General features: G+C 36.3%; 1 protein-coding gene across 1 annotated transcript in view; it reads right to left on the bottom strand.

The window, feature by feature from the left end:
• LOC102270837 (germ cell-less protein-like 1) overlaps positions 1 to 24,977 on the bottom strand; it is a 50,521-nt gene that overhangs the window by 14,570 nt on the left and 10,974 nt on the right. The gene's annotated exons all lie outside the window — the stretch shown is intronic.

The raw sequence follows: 24,977 nt of genomic DNA, 5'->3' as shown, positions 1-24,977 counted from the left end.
ACTTGGCAATCACCACTCTATATTTCTGTGTTCAGCTTTTTATAATCCATGTGTAAATGAAGTTATTCATTATTTATCTGTCTCTGTATGAATTATTCCATTTATAATGCCTTAAATCTCAATCCACATTGTCACAAATGGAAGGTTGCTTTTTATGGGTGTATAATATTATTCATACATAATGTTCTTTGTCCATTTTATCAGTGATGGACACATTTCTATTTTGATTATTATGAATAATGCTGCTGTAACTGTGGGAGTGCACTCTTTGATATCCTGTTTTATTTACCTTTGGATATACACCTAGAAGTGAGCTTGCTGGATAATACTGTAGTTTTATTTTTAATATTTTTGAGAAACCTCCATACTGTTTTCCACAGTGGCTTTACCAATTTACTACTACAAACAGTGCACGAGGATTCTGTTTTCTCCACCTACTTGCTAACATGTATCTTTTGCCTTTTTGATAACAACATTTCAAAGTGGTGTGAAGTAATATCTCATTGTGATTTTAATTTGAATTTCCCTACTGATTAATAATGATGAGCATCTTTTCATGCACCCAGGGGACATTTATATGTATTTTTTGGAAAGGCCCTCTGCCTATTTTTAAAAATGAATTGAAAATAATGTAATCCAAAAATTTTATATACTATGTGTCACATTTATAAAAACATCTAAGAAATTACAAAATAATAGAAATAAACAGATTTGAGGTTCCAGTGGTAGAAAGGATGGTTGTGGAGGAAGCAAGGAAGTGATGTGACTCTAAAAGGGCAACAGGAATGTTCCTTGTAATGATGGAAATGTGTATCTAGACTGTATCAATGTTAAAATCCTAATTGTGATATTGTATTCCAGTTTTGCAAGATATTACCACTGACACTGGACAAAGAGTGAATTGGGACTCTGTATCAGTTCTTACAACTGCAGGTGAAACTAATTATATCAAAAAATTTAAGTTTAATTTTAAAATTTTACATAGTGTGTAAGTACATTTATATAACATTCTTAATGGTAAATTGTAAAAGTGGATACTACAGGATAGACATTGATGTAGGGAAGTGAGTGTGACTATACAAAAGATAACAAGAACAAATTCCTTTGTAGTGACTGGCCAGTTCTGTGTCTTTTTAAAATCAATTTTTATTGGAATATAGTTGCTTTACAATGTTGTGTTCATTTCTACTGTACAGCAAAGTGAATCAGCTACGTGCACACACACACACACACACACACATCCTCTTTCCTTGGACTGAGATTGACACATATACACTATTGATACTATGTAAAAAAATAGATAAATTAATGAGAATCTATGGTATAGTAGAGAGATCTTTACTCAGTGCCCTGTGGTGACCGAAATGGGAAGGAAATCTGCCTTTTTAATCAGATTTTTTTTGTTATTGTCTTGGATAATTGCTTATATATTTAGGATATTAACCCCTTATAGGATACATGAATAGCAAATAATATCTTCCACTCTGTAGATGCCTTTTCATACTGTTGATTATACCTTTTTCTGTGCAGAAAAATGTTGTTATGATGTGGTCTCAGAAACTTTATTTTGGTTTTTGTTGCTTTCGCTTTTCATGTCATATGCCAAATATTGTTGCCAGACTGATGTCAAGGAGCTTTGTTGGTATGTTTTCTTCTATCAGTTTTATGGTTTCAGGTATTACATTTAAATATTTAATTAAATATGAGTTTACTCTTTGTGAGTAGTATAAGACAGAAGCCCAATTTCCATTTTTGCATGTGGTTGCCCAGTTACTCCAACATTATTTATTTTATTTTTTAAATATAAATTTACTTATTTTAATTGGAGGTTAATTACTTTACAATACTGTATTGGTTCAGACTATTCTTTCCCCATTGAGTTTTCTTGTCCCCCTTGTGAAATATTAGTGACTATTAGTTGACTCATGGGCTCATTTCTGGACTCTCAATGTATCCCCTTGGTCTATGTATTAATTTGGGGGGCGGGATCATACTATTTTGAATACTATAGTAACATGTAGCTTAAAATCAGAAAGTGCAATCCCTTAAACTTTGTTACTTTTTCTCACAATGTCTTTGGCTATTCAGGGTCTTTTGTGGTTCCATACAAATTTTTAGATATTTCATCTATTTCTCTAATACATAATATTGGACTTTTGATAAGGATTACTTTGACTATATAGAAAACTTTGAGTAGTATGAAAATTTTAATAATACTAATTCTTTTGATCTGTGAACTTAAGATATCTTTACGTCTTCTTCAGTTTGTTTCATCTATGCCTTATACTTTTCATTATAGAGTTCTTTCACCTGTTTTGTTAAATGTATTCCAATTTATAGCTTTTAATGGTATTATAAATGAAGTTGATTGTTTTTTCAGATAGTGTTTTAGCTGGTTTATGAATGTTCATTTTGTTTCTTGCAACTGTACTAACTACAAGGTTAGTTCTAACATTTGTTGATGGAAGCTTTAGTATTTTCTATATAAAAGATCACATCACCTGAAACGCAATTTTATTGCTTCCCTTGTAATTTTGATACCTTTTATTATTTTATTTTTCTTGCTTAATTCCTTTGGCTAGTACTTCCAGTACAATGTTGAATAAGAGCAACGAGTGTGGGCACCATAGCCCACATAGCCCATTCAAGATATTTTCTCCTGTTTTACTTTTTCTTTGACTCATTGATTGTTTTGGAGTATGTTCATTACCTTCCAATTATTTGTGAATTTTTAGGTTTTCTTCAGTTACTGGTTTTTAGAGCAATACCATTGTAGTTGGAAAAGATACTTGGTATAATTACAATCTTTAAATTTGCTAAAATTTATTTTGTTACTAACATGCAATCCATCTTGTAGTGTGTTACATGTGCACTTGAGAAGAATGTGTATTTTGATGCTGTTGGATGGAATGTTCTATATATGTCTGTTAGATCCATTCATTGTAAAGTATAGTTCAAGTTTAATGCTTCTTTTTATTGATTTTGTGTCTGGATAATCCATGCATTGTTAAAAGTATGATGTTGAAGACCCCTACATTTATTGTATTATTTTTTCTTCCCTTCAGATATGTTAGTATTTATTTAAGTGTTCAGATATTGGATTATATGTATTTACAATATCCTCTTGATTAACTGACTACTTTATTTTACATGATGACCTTTTCAGCCTCTTGTTATTGTGTTGGGCATAAAGTTTATTTTTTCCACAAAGAGTGTAGCTACCTCTGCTCTTCTGGTTTCCATTTACATGGAATATCTTTTTCACCCCTTGACACTGAGCTTATGAGTATCCTGAAGGATGAAGTGACTCTCTTGTAGACACCATGTATTTGGATTATTAAAAAGTATACTCAGTCATTCTATGCCTTTTGATGGGAAAATTGGGTTAATTTATATTTAACATAGTTATAGTTGCTGCTAAGTCACTTCAGTCGTGTCTGACTCTGTGCAACCCCATAGACGGCAGCCCACCAGGCTCCCCCGTCCCTGGGATTCTCCAGGAAAGAACACTGGAGTGGGTTGCCATTTCCTTCTCCAATGCAAGAAAGTGAAAAGTGAAAGTGAAATCACTCAGTCGTGTCCGACTCTCAGCGACCCCATGGACTGCAGCCGACCAGGCTCCTCCATCCATGGGATTTTCCAGGCAAGAGTACTGGAGTGAGGTGCCATTGCCTTCTCTGTAGTTATAGTTAAGGGCTCACTAATACATCTTATTAATTGTTTTATGAATATTTGTAGTTCTCTTGTTCCTTATTTCTCTCACTGACATTGTGAATTGATTTTCCACATTGGTATGTTTTTATTCCTTTCTCTTATTAATTTATGAATGCATAGATATTTGCTTTCTGGTTAATTCCAAGAGTCTTATGTAAATAATCTTAAAAATACAATGGCCTTTGTCAGTTGTTTCACTTGCTATTAAATTCTCCCATTCTGAGGGCTGTCTTTTCACCTTGCTTATAGTTTCTTTCATTGTGCAAAACATTTTAAGCTTAATTAAGTCCCATTTGTTTACTTTTGTTTTTATATCCTTTACTCTGGGCGGTGGATCATAGAGAATTTTGTTATGATTTCTGTCAGAGAGTGTTCTGCCTATGTTTTCCTCTAGGAGTTTTATAGTTTACAGACATTTAGGTCTTTAATCCAAAATATACGACAGCTCAAGCAGCTCAATGAACAACCCAGAAAAAAAAAACACAACCCAATCAAAAAGTGGGCAAAAGACCTAAACAGACATTTCTCCAAAGAAGATACAGGTGGCTAATAAACACAAAAAGATGCACAACATCACTCATTATTAGAGAAATGCAAATCTAAACCATAATGAGATATCATCTCATACCAGTCAGAATGGCCATCATCAAAATATCTACAAATAATAAATGCTGGAGAAGATGTGTAGAAAAAGGAACCCTCTTAGACTGTTGGTGGGAATGCAAACTGGTACAGCCACTATGGAGAACAGTGTGGAGTTTCCTTAAAACACTGGAAATTGAACTTCCATATGGCCCAGCAATTCCACTCCTGGGCATATACCCCAAGGAAACCAGAACTGAAAGAGACACATGTACTCCAATGTTCATTGAAGCACTATTTACAATAGCTAGGACTTGGAAGCAACCTAGATTTCTATCAGCAGATGAATGGATAAGGAAGTTGTGGTACATATACACAATGGAATATTACTCAGCTATAAAAAGGAATATATTTGAGTCAGTTCTAATGAGGTGGATGAAACTGGAGCCTATTTTACAGAGTGAAGTAAGTCAGAAAGAGAAAGACAAATACTTATTATTAACACATATATATGGAATTTAGAAAGATGGTACACATGATCTTAAATGCAGGGCAGCAAAGGAGACACTGACGTAAAGAAAAGAATTTTGAACACAGTGGAAGAGGGCAAAGTGGGATGATTTGAGAGAATATCATTGAAACATGTACATTACCATATGTAAAATAGCTGACCAGTGCAAGTTCAATGCATGAAGCAAAGCACCCAAAGCTGGTCCTCTGGGTCAAACCTGAGGGATAGTGTACGGAGGGAGGTGGGAAGGGCATTCAGGTTGAGGAGACACATGTACACCTGTGGCCAATTCATGTTGATGTGTGGCAAAAACCATCACAATAATATAAAGTAACTATCCAGTTAAAATAAATTATTTTTTTAAAAAATATATAATGGTCTATTTGAAGCAAACAACTTACCATTGATTGCATGTAGAAACTCTAATCTTTTGCTCCCCTCTATATTTTATGTTTTGAGCTAATAGTTTACCTCTTTTATATGGTGCTCATTAACAAACTATTGTAGCTATAGTTATTAATACTTTTGCTCTTTAACATTTATACTAAAGTTAATTTATTAAAGCACCACCATATGACAGTATTAAAGTCTTTTGAATTTCACTTTTACCAATTTGATTTATATTTTCATGTTACTAACTATGCAATGCAAAGAAATAGAGGAAAAAATAGAATGGGAAAGACCAGAGATCTCTTAAAGAATATTAGAGATACCAAGGGAATATTTCATGCAGAGATGGGCACAATTAAGGACAAGAAAGGTATGAACCTCACAGAAGCAGAAGATATTAAGAAGTGGTGGCAAGAATACACAGAAGAACAATACAAAAAAGATCTTAATGCAACAGATAACCACGATGCTGTGATCACTCACTTAGAGCTAGATATCCTGGAGTACAAAGTCAAGTGAGCCTTAGGAAGCATCACTAGGAACAAAGCTAGTGGAGGTGTTGGAATTCCACCTAAATTATTTCAAATCCTAAAAGATGATGCTGTGAAAGTGCCACACTCAATATGCCAGCAAATGTAGAAAACTCAGCAGTGGCCACAGGAATGTAAAAGGTCAGTTTTCATTCCAATCCTAAAGAAAGGCAAGGCCAAAGAATCAAAACTACCAAACAATTGCAGTCATCTCACACACTAGCAAAGTAATACCTAAAATTCTCCAAGCTAGGCTTCAACAGTATATAAACTGAGAACTTCCAGTTGGAACATTTGGATTTAGAAAAGGCAGAGGAACCAGAGATCAAATTGCCAACATCCCTTCTACCATCAGTTCAGTTCAGCTCAGTCGCTCAGTCATGTACAACATTTGCAACCACATGGACTGCAGCACACCAGGCTTCCCTGTCCATCACAACTCTAGGAGCATGCTCAAACTCATATCCATTGAGTCGCTGATGCCATGCAACCATCTCGCTCTGTCGTCCCCTTCTCCTCCTGCCTTCAATCTTTCCCAGCAATAGGGTCTTTTCAAATGAGTCAGTTCTCATCAGGTGGCCAAAGTACTGGAGTTTCAGCTTCAGCATCAGTCCTTCCAATGAATACTCAGAACTGATTACCTTTAGGATTGACTGGTTTGATCTCCTTGCACTCCAAGGGACTTTCAAGAGTCTTCACCAACACCACAGTTCAAAAGCATCAATTCTCCGGTGCTCAGCTTTCTTTAGTCCAACTCTCACAACCACACATGACTACTGGAAAAACCATAGCTTTGACTAGACAGACATTTATTGGCAAATTATGTCTCTGCTTTTTAATATGCTGTCTAGGTTTGTCAGAGCTTTTCTTCCAGGGAGCAAGCATCTTTTAATTTCATGGCTGCAGTCACCATCTGCAATGATTTTGGAGCCCCCCAAAATAAAGTATGTAATTGTCTCCCCATCTATTGTCTATGAAGAGACAGGATAAGATGCCATGATCTAACTTTTTTGAGTGTTGACTTTTAAGCCAACTTTTTCACTCTCCTCTTTCACTTTCATCCATAGGCTCTTTAGTTCTTCTCGACTTTCGGCCATAAGGATGGTGTCATCTGCATATCTGAGGTTATTGATATTTCTCCCATCAATCTTGATTTCAGCTTGTGCTTCATCCATCCCAGCATTTCATGTGATGTTCTCTGCATATAATATAAATAAGAAGGATGACAATATACAGCCTTGATGTACTCCTTTCCCAACTTGGAACCAGTCTGTTTTTCCATGTCCAGTTGTAACTGTTACTTCTTGACCTGCATAGAGATTTCTCAGAAGGCAGTTAAGGTGTTCTGGAATACTCATCTCTTTAAGAATTTTCCATAGTTTGTTGTGATCCACACAGTCAAAGGCTTTGCTATAGTCAATAAAGCAGAAGTAGATGTTTTTCTAGAACTCTCTTGCTTTTTTGATGATCCAGTGGATGTTGGCAATTTGATGTCTGGTTCCTCTGCCTTTTCTAAATCCAGCTTGAACATCTGGAAGCTCAAGGTTCATGTACTGTTGAAGCCTGGCTTGGAGAATTTGTGGCATTAGTTTGCTAGCATGTGAGATGAGTGCAATTGTGTGGTAGTTTGAACATTCGTTGACATTTCCTTTCTTTGGGATTGGAATGAAAACTGACCTTTTCCAGTCCTGTGCCCACTGCTGAGTTTTCCAGATTTGCTGGCATATTGAGTACAGCACTTTCACAGCATTATCTTTTAGGATTTGAAATAGCTCAACTGGAATTCCACTGCTTCCACTAGCTTTGTTCATGGTGATGCTTCCAAAGGCCCACTTGGCTTTGCATTTCAGGATGTGTGGCTCTAGGTGAGTGACCACACCATTGAGGTTATCTGGGTCATGAAGATCTTTTTTGTACAGTTCTTCAGTGTATTCTTGCAACCTCTTAATACCTTCTGCTGTTAGGTCCATACCATTTTTGTCTTTTGCTGTGCCCATCTTTGCATGAAATATTCCCTTTGTATCTCTATTTTTTTAAAAAAGAAATCTATAGTCTTTCCCATTCTATGGTCTTCCTATATTTCTTTACATTGATCACTGAGAATGGCTTTCTTATCTCTCTTTGCTATTCTTTGGAACTCTGCATTCAAATGGAAATATCATTCCTTTTCTCCTTTGCCTTTAGCTTCTCTTCTTTCTAAGCTATTTGTAAGGCTTCCTCAGGAAATCAATTTGCCTTTTTAAATTTCTTTTTCTTAGGGATGGTCTTGATCACTGCCTCCTGTTCAGTGTCACAAATCTCTGTCCATAGATCTTCAGGTACTCTGTCTATCAAATCTAATCCCTTGAATCTATTTGCCAGTTCCACTGTATAATCGTAAGGTATTTGATTTATTTCATGCCTGGATGGGTTAGTGGTTTTCCCTACTTTCTTCAATTTAAGTCTAAATTTGGCAATAAGGAGTTCATGATCTGAGTCACAGTCAACTCCCAGTCTTGTTCTTGTTGACTCTATAAAGCTTCTTCATCTTTGGCTCCAAATAATATAATCAATCTGATTTTTGTATTGACCACCTGATGATATCCATGTGCAGAGTCCTCTCTTGTGTTGTCAGAAGAGGGTGTTTACTATGACCAGTACATTTTCTTGGAAAAACTCTATTAGCCTTTGGCCTGCTTCATTTTGCACTCCAAGGCCAAACTTGCCTGTTACTCCAGGTATCTCTTGACATCCTGCTTTTGCATTCCAATCCCCTATAATGAAAAGGAAATATTTTGTGTGTGTGTGTGTGTGTGTGAGGGGGGGTGTTAGTTCTAGAAGGTCTTGTAGGTCTTCACAGAACCATTCAACTTCAGCTTCTCCAAGAATTACTGGTTGGGGCATAGACTTGGATTTCTGTTATATTGAATGGTTTGCCTTGGAAACAAAGAGAGTCATTCTGTCCTTTTTGAGATTGCACCCCAAAACTGCATCTCAGGCTCATTTGTTAATTATGAGGGCTACTCCATTTCTTCTAAGGTATTCTTGCCCACAGTAGTAGATATAATGGTCATGTGAGTTAAATTCACTCATTCCCATCCATTTTAGTTCCCTGATTGCTAAAATGTCAACGTTCATTCTTGCCATCTCCTGTTTGACCACTTCCAATTTGCCTTGATTCATGAACATAACATTCCAGGTTCCTATGCAATTTTGTTCTTTACAGCATCAGACTTTACTCCCATCACCAGTAACATCCATAGCTGGGCACTGTTTTTGCTTTGGCTCCATATCTTCATTCTTTCTGGGGTTATTTCTCCACTCTTCTCCAAAAGCATATTGGGCACCTACCGACCTGGGGAGTTCATTTTTCAGTGTCATATCATTTTGCCTATTCATACTGTTCATGGGATTCTCAAGGCAAGAATACTGAAGTGGCTTACCATTCCCTTATCCAGTGGACCAAATTTTGTTTCAGAACTCTCCACCAATAATCGTCTGTCTTGGGTGGACCTACATGGCATGGCTCATAGTTTCATTGAGTTAGACAAGGCTGTGGTCCATGTGACCAGTTTTATTAGTTTTCTGTGATTGTAGTTTCATTCTGTCTGCCCTCTGACAAACAAGGTAAGAAGCTTATGAAGCTTCCTTATGGGAGAGACTGACTGTGGGGGAAACTGGGTCTTGTTCAGATGGGTGGGCCCATTCTCAGTAAATCTTTAATCCAATTTTTTCCTGTTGGGCAGGACCGTGTTCCCTCCCTGTTGTTTGACCTGAGACCAAACTATGGTGTTGGTAATGAAGATAATGGCAACCTCAAAGAAAAAGCAAAAGAATTCCAGAAAAATATCTACTTCTGCTTCACTGAATATGCTAAAACCTTTGACTGTGTGGATTACAACAAAGTGGAAAATTCTTAAAGTGATGGCAGTATCAGACCACCTTAGATGCCACCTAAGAAATCTGTGTGTAGCTCAAAAAGGAACATTTAGAACTGGACATGGAACAATGGACTGGTTCCAAATTGGGAAAGGAGTACATCAAGGCTGTATATTGTCATCTTGCTTATTTAACTTATATATAGAATATATAATGTGAAATGCCAAGCTGGATGATGCACAAGCTGGAATCAAGATTTCCGGGAGAAATATAAAAAACCTCAGATATGCAAATGGCCTCAGCTTTATGGCAGAAAGTGAAGAGCAACTAAGGTGCCTCTTGATGAAAGTGAAAGAGTTGAGTGAGAAAGCTAGCTTAAAACTCGACATTCAAAAAACGAAGATCCTGGCATCTGGTCCCATCACTTCATGGCAAATAGATGGGGAAACAATTGAAACAGTGACAGACTTTATTTTGGGGGGCTCCAAAATCACTTCAGATGGTGACTACAGCCATGAAATTAAAAGACACTTGTTCCTTGGAAGAAAAGCTATGACGAACCTAGAGAGCATATTAAAACAGAGACTTTACTTTGACAACAAAGGTCCCTATAGTCCAAGTCATGATTTTTTCCAGTAGTCATGTGTGGCTGTGAGTGTTGGACCACAAAGAAAAGTGAGCACTGAAGAATTGATGCTTTTGAGCTGTGGCGTTGTAGAAGACTCTGGAGAGTCCCTTGAACTGTAAGGAGATCAAACCAGTCAACCCTAACGGAAATCAGTCCTGAATATTCATTCAAAGGATTGATGCTGAAGCTCCAATACTTTGGCCACCTGATGGGAAGAACTGACTCATTGGAAAAGACTCTGATGCTGGGAAGGAATGAGGACAGGAGGAGAAGGGGATGACAGAGAATGAGATGGTTGGATGGCATCACCGACTCGATGGACATGAGTTTGAGCAAGGTCCGGGAGTTAATGATGGACACGAAAACTCGGTGTGCTTCAGTCCATGGGGTCGCAGAGTCAGACACAACTGAATGATTGAAATAAACTGAACTGAATTATGAATATTTCTTTTCAGCTGAAGAACCTCTTTCAGCATTTTTTACAAGGCAACTTTAGTGTTCATGATATCCTTCAGAATTTTTGTTTGGGAAATTTTTTATCTCTTCCTATTGTCTGAAGATCTACTTTGCCTGGAAAAGTATTATTGCTTGGCATTTAAAAATTGTTAACATTATGAAAAGGTCATTATACTCAGCTTCAAAGTTTTCTGCTGAAAAATCTGTGAATAGCCTTCTGTGAGTTCCCTTTTATGTGAGGAATTTTTTGTTGTTGTTTTTAAAATCATTTGTCTCTGCTTTTAGAAATTTTTATTATAAAGTGCTTAGAGAAGATCATTTTGACTTTATACTTTGCTGGGACCTATGAGCTTTATGAACTGGAATTCCAAATTTCTCTTCATGTTTGGAAAATGCTAAGCCATTTTTTTCTTTGATTAAGTTTTCTGCCACTTTCACTCAGTCTTCTTTCATTTACTATATTGTAATATATAGATTGTTTCTCTTAATGCTATCTTATAGCTCATGTAAGCTTTCATCATTCATATTCTTTTTTGCTCTGTGACTAGATAAGTTCAAATAACCCCTCTTTTGCTTCACTTATTCTTTCTTAGGCTTGATTAATTCTGCTGTTGATGTTCTCTTTTACATTTTTCATTACATTTGTTGCATTTTTCAGCTCCAAAATTTGTTTGGTTCTTTTTGTGATTTCTACCTCTCTGTTAAACGTCTCATTTTGTTATGTGTTGGTTTCCTGATTTTATTGAATTTCTTTTGTGTGCTTTATTGTAGGTCACAGCTTTTTATAACTATTTTCATTTGTTTGTTGAGCAGACCAGACAGTACCATTTTGGAAATTGTCTACAGGAAAATTACTGTCTTTCTTTGGTTGTGTCATGTTTGCTTGATTTTTTTTTTTGAAGTCTTGTGTTGCTGTCCTTACATTTGAGCAAGCAGTAATCTCTAGTTTTTACTGACTGGCTTAATGAAAGAAATACTTTGCATTAATTCTGTTAAAGTTTTGTTTCCCTATTCTATGGGTATGTCTGCTCCATACTTCTTGTTCCCACTTGAGGGTTTATTAAAATCCCATACCTTCTCTTCATCTTCCAAAGACAAGCCAGGTGCTGATAGTTCCCCTCTTCCTTTCCCTAGCATGGTGCTAACTGTACAAAGTCTGTGTAGTTTCTCTCAGTGTCTCAGAATTGGGCCAGCTTTTTGTCCATGGTCTTTAGCCATCTGAGTCTCACACTTGCTGTCTTAGGGGTCAGCCACAGGGTATGCATGTGTGTGTTAGGAGCACAGTGTTGGAAGTTCTTGTGGGCCAGTTAGGGGATTCTCAAGTAAGACAACCCTAGAAGTTTTGGGGTGAACTACCTGGAGTTGTCCACATAGTGGATGGTAGGCTTTATGTGCCTTTAATGCCCACTGAGACCCTCAGCTTCTGTTCATTCAACCTTTCCCCAGTCTCATTCATGAGCAAAACAGTTTTGTTGATAGGGTGAAAAAGAAGTAGATCTTTTTGGCCGCATATCTCACAGCTGGGAAGTCTGGTTGCTCTTTTACATGCTCTCACTTTCCCCCATGGGAGAAACCACAGGCTGAAAATTTTCTTTTGGTGCTCAGCCATGTTGCCTTGGGAGGAAGAATAATATCAGTAAAGCAAAACTGTACCTCTCATTGTCTTCAGTGAATTCAATCTCAAGTATCTTTTCTCCATTGGCATATTAGATCATCTACACTATGCTCCTGGACTTACACAAAAACACACTTGTCTGTGTGTGATTGGCAAAATCAGTGTTCTTTGAGGATTAGATGGTACAAAATTTCTATTTTGCCAACTCTATGATAAAAACAAGGTAGGATTTCTTGACTATAGACCTGTGTTTCTTAAATATTTGATAAATAATACATAACTAACCCATTTAAAATGTATAATTGAATGGTTTTTAGTATATTAATGTATATGTTGAATTGTTACCACAGTCAATTTAAAACATTTATTACCTCAAAAACTTAAAAAAAAAAAAAAAAAAACAAACCACCCTGAGCTTCTTGGAAACAATGATGGAGTAGAAGAAACTTGAGCACATCTCCTTCAACAAGCACACCAAACTCACAACTAACTGCTGAATAACTATCAATTAAAAAGACTCAACCTACCAAAAAAGATATCTTATAGCCAAAGGTATAAATAAGAAACCACAATAAGATGGTAGGAGGGTGCACTCAAAATGTAATCAAATACCATACCATCAAGGTGGGTGAGCCACAAACTGGAGAATAATTTTATTGAAAAAGTTCTTCCACAAGAGAGAAGATTATGTCAGGCTCCCCAGGCTGGAGATTTGGCATGAGGAGGAAGAGCCCCCAGAGCATTTGGCTTTGAAAGCCATTAAGGCTTGATTGCAGGAGTGCCACAGGACTCAGGAAAACAGCCTCCACTCTTGGAGAGTGCACACAAGTCTCATGTGTACCAGTACCCAGGACAAAAGCAGTGACTTCACAGAGCCCAGGCAAGGCCTACCTGTAGATCTTGGAGGGTCTGCTGGGCATGCAGTGGAGGGCAGCTGTGGCTCATTCTGGGAATAAGGACACTGGCAGCAGAGGCATGGAGATTATTTATTGACATGAGACCTCCTGAAGGCCAAAATTTTGGAGGCAAAACCTAGCCCCACTCAACAGCCTGCAGGCTCTGGTGCTGGGACACCTCAGGTAAAACAGTCAACAGAGTGGGAACACAGCCCCACCCATAAGCAGACAGGCTGTCTAAAGATTTCCTGAGCTCAGAGGTTCAGTTCAGTTCAGTCATTCAGTCATGTCTGACTCTTTGCAACCCCATGGGCTGCAAGAAGCTAGGCTTCCCTATCCATCACCAACTCCCAGAGTTTGCTCAAACTCATGTCCATTGAGTTGGTGATGCCATTCAACCACCTCATCCTCTGTCATCCCCTTCTCCTTCGTCTTTCAATCTTCCCCAACATCAGGGTCTTTTCCAATGAGTCAGTTTGGCCACCATTACGTGGCCAAAGTATTGGAGTTTCAGCTTCAGCATCAGTCCTTCCAATGAATATTCAGAACTGATTTCCTTTAGGATTGACTGGTTTGATCTTGCTGTCCAAGGGATTCTCAATATCCAGGACTGGTTATTCAGAGCTCACAGGTGTTTCAAGACAAACCCCTTGCCATGGTCCTGCCCACCAGAGGGCCAAGGCCCAGCTCCAACAACAAGTGGGAAAGCACTGGCCCCTCACACCAGGAAGCCTACAGAAGCCTCTAGATCAGCCTCACCCACCAGGATGCAGACATGAGAAGCAAGAAAGCTACAGTCTCACAGTCAGAAGAACTTAGTGGGCAAACATAGGTCAGAACTTACAATGGGACCAGCTGGTCCCTGTTCCTTGGATGATGAGAAGGGGTTGTGTTGCTGGGACACATAAGACTTTCCCTGCAGAGGGACAATTCTCCAAGTTTGAGAAACATAAATAATCTTCCACATACCTAATGCCTTGTGGAGAGTCCTGACTCTCATCATCATGAGATCAATCTCATTGCAGTCAAGGGATACCATGTGGTGAGAGAGAACGCCCATAACCACCACACACTAATGAGGATACATGTCCTTTCTATGTCTACAAAGGTAGATATGGGTGTCAGGAAGCATTTAACAGGAGGCTTCCTGTGTACTGTTTTGGATCTGTCATGAATCTTCTGTTCCAGGAGTAGCAAACCGCTCCTGACGCTGAGTAATGCATGCATTTCCTTCCTTAGTTTTTCCATATGGTGATAAGTAACTATTTATGACCCTCTTCCTTTTTATGAACCATACAGTAAAAGTGATTATTTACAACCCTCTCTCTGATATGGCTTGCCTTATGTTTCCTTGATAATTTGTAAGTCTGGACTTTTGATCTTATCTTTGCTGAACAAGCTACCTTGTAAGACAGTATATATACCCACACTATGTTGAATAAAACACCCTTGTTCCATCAGAGCTGGGGTCCCCGTGTCTGTCTTTCTTTTCCTCTTTCTTTCTCTCTCTTTCAGGCTAATTCTTTGGAGCGCAGAAGCCCGCTGAGCTCACTTTCTTGCCCGGGCTTGCAAGACCCTCGTGAGAGGGCGCCCTGTGCCTACGTGAAGCAGTGCAAGCCCCGTGTCAAGGGCTTTATTTGTTTTCTGCATAAACCAAGGAATATCAGCCTCTTCCTCTCTCTCTTTTACTTTCTTATCATCGACTCCAGTCCACCAGGTTCCAGCCCATTGAAGGACCTCAACATATGGGAACTTAAACTTCAGTTTCCACATAGTGGTAACAAATTGGCATTCCCTTGACAAGTAACAGACTTCCCTGATGGCTCAGATAGTAAAGAATCTGCCTGCAATGCAAGAGACCTGGGTTTGATCCCTGGGTTGGGAAGACCACTGGAGAAGGGCATAGCAACCCCCTCCCCCATCCCCCAGTATTCTTGCCTGGAGAATCCCCATGGACAGAGGAACCTTGCAAAGAGTCGGACATGACAGAGTGACTAAGCAAATGACAAGAAATATTAAAAAAGCCAACTATAATGTTTAGTTTTGCATTCTTTTAACAAACATAATATGAAAATATCCATTAAAATATCTATTGAAAATATCAGTTGAAAATTATCTGCCATATCAAGAAAGAAGACAATAATGATTTAAATGAGAAAAGAAAATCAACAGATGCTTACACTGAGATAAGGTATCACAGATGTGAGAATCATCACAAAAGGATTTTAAAGCAGATATTGTAATGAAATTCTAAGGAACAATTATGAACACCTTTCAAAAAGTAAACAATAGAAAGCCACAGTCAAGAAATAGAACTTATCAACAAAAAATGAAAGAAATAAAATTGGAAAAAAATTTAAATTTATTTTTAAACTTTTCTTTAAAAAAAACTTTTATTTTATATTGGAGTATAGTTGATTTACAATAGTGTGTTAGTTTCAGGTGTAAAGCAAAGTGATTCAGTTACATATATACATATATTTATTCTTTTTCAGATTTTTTTCCATGTAAGTTATTACAGAGTATGGAATGGAGTGCCTTGTGCTATACAGTATATTCTTGTTTATTATCTGTTTTATATGTATAGTAGCATGCATATGTTAATTCCAAACTCCTAATCTACCCCCCCACCTTTCCCCCTTCATAACCATAAGTTTGTTTTCAAAATCTGTGAGTCATTTTTTTAAATAAGTTCATTTGTGTCATATTTTTAGATTCTACATATAAATCATATTGTGATATTTCTCTTTGTCTGACTTAAGTCACATAGTATGACAACTCCTAGGTCCATCTATGTTGCTGCAGATGACATTATTTCATCCATTTTTATGGGTCAGTAATATCCCATTATTTATCTATATCTATATCTAACACATCTATATCCATTCCTTTGTCAATGGACAATTAGGTTGTTTCCATGTGCTGGCTATTGTAAATAGTGCTACAGCCAATGTTGGGGTCCATATATATTTTCAAATTATGGTTTTCTCTGGATATATGCCAAGGAGTGAGATTGCTAAATCATACAGTAGCTCTATTTTTTTAAGTTTTTTAAGAAGCCTCCATACTGTCCTGCATAGTGGTTGAACTAATTCACATTCCCACCAGTAGCCATTCCCTTATTCAAAGGATAACAGTGTAGGAGGTTTTCCTTTTCTCCATAAGTCCTCCAGCATTTATTATTTGTAGACTTTTTGATGATGGCCATTCTGACTGATGTGAGGTGATATCTGTAATTTTGCTTTGCATTTCTCAAATAATTGGCAATGTTGAACATCTTTTTGTGTGCTTTTTGGTCATCTGTATTTCTTATTTAGAGAAATATCTGTTGGGATTTTGTGCCCATTTAAAAAAAAAAAAAAACGTTTTGAGATACATGAGCTGTTTCTAAATTTTGGAAATTATCCCTTGTCAGTTGCATTATTTTCAAATATTTTCTCCCATTCTGTAGGTTGTCTTTCTGTTTTGTTTCCTTTGCTGTGCAAAAGCCTTTAGGTTTAATTAAGAACCGTCACTTATTTTTGTTTTCATTTTCATTACTTGAGGATGTGGATCCAAAAATATAGTGATTTGATTTATGTTAGTGAGTGTCTGCCTATGTTTTCCTCTAAGAGTTTTATAGTATCTGATTTTGCATTTAGGTCTTTAATCCATTTTGAATTTATTTTTGTGTGGTATTAGAGAATGTTCTAATTTCATTCTTTTACATGTATCTCCACACCACTTATTAAAGAGACTAATTTTTCTCCATTGTGTGTTCTTGCCTCCTTTGTTGTAGATTAATTGACCATCGGTGTATGAGATTTCTTCTGGGCTTACTATCCAATTCCGTTGATCTATAAGTCTACCTTTAATGTATAAGTATGTCACTACCATAGTGTTTTGATTACTGTAGCTTTATAGTATAGTCTGAAGTCAAGGATCCTGATTCCCCAAGCTCCATTTAAAATAGGAAATTTTGTAATTGAAAAATGCAACCAAAATCAAAGCTGATATCAAAAGAAGAGTTGAAAAAAGAAGGAAAAATCTGTGACTGGCAAGATAGTGAATTGCCTAAATTAAACAAAAGAAAAAATAATAAGCAAAGGTCCAGAAACCTGCAGGTTTAAGGGGAAAAGTCTAAAACTTTTGTCATTGGAGTCCAAAAAAGCAAAAGAAAGCAGGTTTGATAATTAATTGAAAAATTACCAACTTGCCAAAATATATAATATTAAGGAATTAAAAAAAATGATTGAATACTAAACAATAAAGGGAACCACACTGAGACACATGATATCATAATTAAACTACAGAAAACTAAAGATCATTTACAAAGTTTTGAAAGCAGCCAGAGGCAAAGATCACTTTGTCTACCTATAGAATAACAAAATTGAATGAAAAAAATTCTCATGAGAAATCATGGAAGCCAGAATTAAAAGGCATGATATTTTTCATAAACAGAAAGAAAATAACTGTTAACCCAGAACCATATATCTTTCATAAGTGAAGAGAAATTCAATACATTTTCAGAAAAAGGGAAAGTAAATGAGTGTGTTACCATCAGAACTACCCTAAAATGTTCAAAGGAAGTTCTATGAACAGAAAACAAACATATGAGTGATTTCCAGGAGTTAAATGTGTGGGTGATGAAAGAAATGATTGTAGCTATATATACACATAAGCAACAACATCTAAGTTTCAGTCCTGCATATAAGGAGCTTATATATTATTGCTCTTTTCTTCACAAAATGTAAAAGCTAAACAAAAATTGACAACTCTTTGATCCATAAGAGAAGGAGGTTATACTGATAATCATAGCCCGCTAAATTTAAAAAAAAAAGATACAGACAGATACACAGAAATAAAACTTAACAGAGTAGAAGCCCAGGAGGAAAGAAAGAAAAAAAAACCCTGAGGAAACCAGTAACAAGGTAGCAAAACTTCAACTACAATCAACAAATTGAGGGAATCTCAGTGTGGGCAAGTTTGAGATTTTAAAATTCCATCAGGGTCCAGTTTTAGAGAGGACCTACATATTTGTTGATTTTACCTTCAGAAACCAGGTTCTCACAGAGTAGAATGGGAAACAAATCCCATGCTCCTGGCAAAGTAAGAAGAAAAGTAGCCATTTTGAAGTATATGATGAATATTTAGTTCTTTGTACCTAAGCCATCCCTCAAGTGAACTATTTTATCAGAACCCAACATAATGGGGTATTAACAGAGTTTAATTTTCCTACTGAGATTTCAACAGTTTCTAAATAAATATTTCTAAAGAAAGAGAAATACCCAACTCTAACCCATTCTTCCCTTCTACATGGGATAAGAAAAATACACAACTCTAGGCCCCTTTACTTTTCCTATCTCATCAAATTAAAAAAAAAAAACAAAAACTGATAACTACCTGCAAAAGTCAGTCCAGAGACCCCAGCACACTAAAAGTTGACACCAGAAGAAGAGCTACAGAATGCTTTCCTTCTTTCCCCAAATCAGCAGGACTCCTATATAATCATAGGAGAATAGAAATGATCAAACTGTATATTATAGGCCTTATTTAGGAAAAAATATCTAGATAAAAGTAAACGTAACAAAGAACAACAACCACAAAAAAACAATACATGTGAGAAAATTTTAATATCTAACACCTAAAACTACTACAAACACTAAACACAGCATAACTTCCAGCCAGGTAAACATAAAGCCTCACACCATAATCCTACTTACTTCAGTTTGTTTTACCTAGTATGTCATGCATAGATTTAAAAAACTTAATAAGGCATGAAACTGAAAGTTGCTCAGTTGTGTCCAACTCTTTGCAACCCCATGGACTATATCTCCAGGCCAGAATATGGAGTGGGTACCTTTTCCTTCTCCAGGGTATCTTCTGAACCCAGGGATCCAACCCAGGTCTCCCTCATTGCAGGTGGATTCTTTACAAGCTGAGCCACAAGGGAAGCCCTAATAAGGCATGCTAAAAGATAAAATACAGAGCTTTTAAAACTTGAGCAAGCATGAGAAACAGGCTCATATATGACAGATATTGGAAATATCAGACAAAGAATTTTTTAAAAATAAACAATGACTAGTATGCAAAGGGATATAATGGGAAAAGTGAGTAACATGCAAGAGCAGATGAGAAATAAAAGAGAAGTAAACACTCTAAGAAAAATCAAAAGTAAATGCTAAAATATGAAAAAAACCACCATAACAAAAATAACGTATTAATATATTTGACACAGTCAAGTAAAAACTGATGACCTTGAAGAAATGACATAAAAACTTCCAAAAGTGGCAAAAGTGGAAGTGCATACAGGGAAGAAAATGAAAAATATATGAAATAAATTATACAAGAGTGATGGAACAAATAAAAATGGTATAACATATGGGTAGGGGAAACAAGTAGGAGAAGAATGAGAGAAAGAAACAAAAAATGTTTGAAACCATAACAACTGAGAATTTTCCAAAATTAGTGAGAGTCATAAAATTGAAGACTAGGAAAGTCAAACAATACCAAACAGAACAAATTAAAAAAAAAAAAAAAAAAAAAAAAACCTACATCTAGGCATATCTTATTCAATTTGCAAAAAATCAAAAAAGAAAATTCTGAAAGAGATCAGAGAATAAATTACCTTAAATACAGAGGATTGGAGATAACAATTACATCAGATTTTTCTTCAGAAATCATGCAAGGAACAAGGAGAAGATCAGGGTGATGGAGTAGGAGAATGCAGAGCTCACCTCCTTCTATGAACACATCCAAAATACATCTACATGTGGAACAATTCTAACTGAAAATAAATTGGACACTGGCAGAAAGACTCATATAATCAAGGCTATAAGAAAGAGCCAGACAGACTCAGTTTGGAAGTTAAGAGAAGCCATTACATGGGGACCTGTTTTCCAAGGAAGACACACAAAGGAGGAAGAGTATTAAATGGGCATGGAGATCCTCCACAGAAAGTAAGTAGTTCAAACCACACGTTGAATGTCCCAGCCCTGGGGCCAAACATCAGGAGGATAAATTCCCTTAGCTAGCTTGAAAACCACATAAGGACACCCATTCAAGAACAGGATTGGTAACCATTTCATGTATTTCGTCTAGACAGAGAAGGTTAAGCTAAATGAGAAGAGAGAGAAATTTGTTTCAAATGAAAGAACAAAATAACCTGGAAATACAACTAATGAGACAGAGATAATTTACATACAAGATAGAGTTCAAGATGTCAAGAGCAAATTCACTGGAAAAGATCCTAATGCTGGGAAAGATCAAAGGCAAAAGGAGAAGAGGGTGGCAGAGGATGAGATGGTTAGATAGTTTCACCGACTCAATGGACAGGTATCTGAGGTAACTCTGAGAGATGGTGAAGGACAAGTGAAGCCTGGTGTGCTGCAGTCCATGGGTTGCAAAGAGTTAAAGAAAAAAGCCTACAATGCAGGATACTCTACCCAGCAAGGCCATTATTAAAATTGAAGGAGAAATAAAGAACTTCTCAGATAAACAAAATCTAAAAGTTCATCAATACTAAACCAAACCCAAAAAGAAATGTTAAAAGGTATTCTCTAAGTGCAAAAGGGTACAAAAGAAGTAAGAATCTAGAGGAAAGAAAATATCCCACAAGAAAAAGGAAGTATAGAGTAAATGTTCTGGATCAACCATTTAAATATGCTCTCATGAAGATTTTTAAAATGTAAAATCAACTCTAAGTACAGTAAACAATTAAAGGATTAACATGAAGATGTAAAATATGACAACAAAAACACAAAATGTAGGAGAGGGGAGTAATATAGATGTTTTAGATGTGTTTTAACTCAAAGGACTATAAATTTACAAGTAGATATAGATCAATATATGAACCCCATGGTAACCATAACCACAAATCAAAAGCCTACAATAGATATACAAAAACTAGATAAAGGAACACAAGCACACTACAAATAAAATCATCCAAACACAGGGATCAAAGTAAAAGAAGAATAAAATCACAAAGAAAAACTACAAAACAACCAGAAAACAATAAAATGGAAATCAGTAATACATATCAATAATCACTTTAATGTGAATGGAATAAATACTCCAAACAAAAGACATAGTCTGGTTGAAATGATTAAGAACAATCCATTGATGTGCTACTTGTAAGAAATACATTTCAGAGCTAAAGAGACACACAGACTGAGACTGAGGAGATGAAACAAGAAATTTAATTCAAATGGAAATGGCAAGGAATCTTAGGGGAGCAAAACTCATATCAGACAAAATACACAGTAAGTCCCCTAATAGGACCTTTCAAGCTGCAAACTTTCAAAGATGTGAACATGTGTTTGCATATCCAATCACATTAGTTAGTTCATGTGTCTGCATACATTGTCATGTGTGTGCATCTTCTAAAGTAGTTGTGCTTTCATGTACTGTACAGTATTGTACAGAGTACAGTAGTGCAGTATCTTTATTTCAAGCCAAAGATGTTCAGAAACAAGCGTAAAAGGAGTAGTGATGTACCTGGTATAGTACCATCCAGACATCTCTAGATCATTTTTTTCAAGAGGGTAGATAGAATTTAATACAGCAAGGAACCAGAACCTTTGACATCAATGTCAGGCATGAGTGAGACTGCAGCTTGCCCTCTGTCTCTTATTGCTGATGATCATTCAACTCTACCATCTCCCACCTCCCCTCACTCTTTCAGACTCTTGTTCATCCAATGCTAGTCTTTGTAGGCCAGCTATTGTACTGCACTACTGTACTTTATAAGGTACTGTATTATAAGATTAAAAGCTGTTTTTTATGCATTACTTGTGTGAAAAGTATTATAACCTATTATAGTACAATACTATGTAGCAGATTGTGTTAGTTGAGTACCTAAGCTAACATTGTTGGACTTATGAACAAATTGGACTTATAAACCTGCTCTTGGAAGGGAACTCACTTGTATATAGGGGACTTACTGTACTTTAAAACAAAGTCTATAACAGAAGATAAGAAAAGGTAATTATATAATGATACAGGGAACAACAAAAGGAAATATGGCTCATTGACATATATACACCTAATATATGAGTATATATATATATATATATATATATACATATATATATACATATACATATGAACCCCATGGTAAACCATAACCACAAATCAAAACCTACAATAGATATACAAAAACTAGATAAAGGAACACAAGCATATTATTAACAGACATAAAGGGAGAAAGTAAAAATAAAATAACAATAGGGGAACTTAATACCTCAATAACATCAATAGACAAATCATCTAGACAGAAAACAAACTAAGAAATAGTAGCTTTAAATGACACATTAAATCAGTTGAATTTAATATATATATCTATAGAATAGTTCATCCTCAAACAGAAGAATACACACTCTTTTCAAGTGCACATGGAACATTTTCCAGGATAGATCACTTGGTAGGCCACAAAATCAGTCTCAACAAATTTAAGAGGATGGAAGTTATATTCAGCATTTTTTTTTTCTGATCACAATGATGTGAAACTGGAAATTAATTATAGGAAGGAAAATGTGAAAAATACAAATATGTGTACAGTAAATAAGATGCTACTGTAAGACCAGTGGACAATGTCTTAACAAGTCTTTAGTCAGTCTCATCAAGAGAAAAAGTGAAAGGATTCAAACACATCAAATAAGAAAAGAGGAGAAATAACAAACTATATCAGAGAGAGACAAAAAGTCATGAGTACACTTCAAACTGCTATATGCCAACAAGTTGGTGAACCTAGTAATGGATAAATTCCATGAACACAAAATCTTCCAAAATTAAATTAAGAAGAAATATGCAATCTGGAAAAACTTCCAGTGAAATGAAAGTCCAGGACCAGATGGCTTCAAAGGGGAATTCTACCAAACATCAAAAAAGAGCTAATACCTATAGTTCTCAAACTATTCCACAAAAATGAAGAGAATATAAGATTTCCAAATTCACTCTTGAGGCCACCATTACCCTGATATCAAAATTATATAAAGACAATACAAAAAGAGAAAATTATAGGCCAATATCTCTCATGAATATAGTTGCAACTATCAACAAAATATTAGAAAAGGGAATTTGACAATATGTGAAAAGAATCATACAACATAATTAAGTGAGGTTTGTTCCAGGGATTTAAATATGGTTCAGTATCTGCAAATCAATCAATGTTATATACCACATAATCAAATGAAAGGATAAAAATCATCTCAATAGGCAAAAGAAACATTTGAGAAAAGTCAACATTCACTCATGAAAGAACTTATCATTAAAGTTGATATAGAGAGAACATAACTATACATCAGTTCAGTTCAGTTCAGTTCAGTCGCTCAGTTGTGTCTGACTCTTTGCAACCCCATGAATTGCAGCACACCAGGCCTCCCTGTCCATCACCAACTCCCAGAGTTCACTCAAATTCATGTCCATCGAGCTGGTGATGCCATGCAGCCATCTCATCCTCTCTCGTCCCCTTCTCTTCCTTCCCCCAATTCCTCCGAGCAATCTGCAAATAATGACATTTTTATTTCTTCCTTTCAAATTTGGATGCCTTTTATTGTTTTTTTCTTGTCTGATTGCTGTAGCTAAGACTTCTGATGTTATTCAGATACTACTTCCAATACTAAATAAAAATTCTGACAATTCCTTGTCTTGTTCCTGATTTTTGAGGAAAAGCTTTCTGCTTTTCATGGCTAAGTATGATTTTAGCTGTGGGCTTTTCAGAAATGGCTCTTTGTATCAGGTGGCCAAACTATTAGAGCTTCAGCTTCATGTATAGTCCATGGAATCACAAAGAGCTGCACACAGCTGAGTGACTTTTACTTTCACATAGACCTAAATGTAAGACCAGAACCCATTAAACTCTTAAAAAGTAACAGGCAGAATACTGTTTGACATAATCCCTAGAAATAATTTTTGGAATGTGTATCCTAAGGCAAGTGAAGCCAAAACAAAAATAAACAAGTGGTACCTAATTAAAAGCTTTTTCACAGCAATGGAAATCACTGACAAAATGAAAAACCTACCAAATGGAAGAAAATATTTGCAAATAATATGACTAGTAATGGGTTAATATAGAAAACATAAAAATCGCACATACTTTGAATATCAAAAATTGATTAAAAATGGACAGAAAAACTGATAGATTATTTTCCAAACAATATATACAGATGGCCAATGGGCACAGCAAAAGATACTCAACACTGCTAATGATCAGAGTAATGAAAAACAAACTGAGATATCACCTCATACTTATTGGAATGACTATCATCAGAAAGTCTACAAATGAAAAATGTTGGCAAGTATGTGGTATACTGTTGTTGTTTACTTGCTAAGTTGTGTCTGACTCTCTGCGACTCCGTGGTCAGCAGCACGCCAGGCTTCCCTGTCCTTCACCATCTCTGGAGTTTGTTCAAACTCATGTTCACTGAGTCAATGATGTCATTCAACGAACTCATCCTCTGTCATCCTCTTCTCCTGCCTTCAGTCTTTCCCAGCAACAGAGTCTTCTCCAGTTAGTTGGCTCTTTACATCAGGTGGCCAAACTATTAGAGATTCATCTTCAGCATCAGTCCCTCCAAAGAATATTCAGGGTCAATTTCTTTTAGGAATGACTGGTTTGATCTCCTTGCTCTCCAAGGGACTATCAAGAGTCTTCTCCAGTACCACAGTTCGAACGCATCAATTCTTTGATGCTCAGCCTTCTTTATGGTCCAACTCTCACATCTATACATGACTACTGGAAAAACCATAGCTTTGACTATACAGACCTTTGTAGGCAAAATGATGCCTCTGCTTTTAAATATGGTGTTTAGGTTTGTCA

This window comes from Bos mutus, chromosome X, assembly GCF_027580195.1.
Source record: "Bos mutus isolate GX-2022 chromosome X, NWIPB_WYAK_1.1, whole genome shotgun sequence".
Lineage (NCBI taxonomy): Eukaryota > Metazoa > Chordata > Mammalia > Artiodactyla > Bovidae > Bos > Bos mutus.
This window is presented reverse-complemented; position numbering and strand designations above follow the sequence as displayed.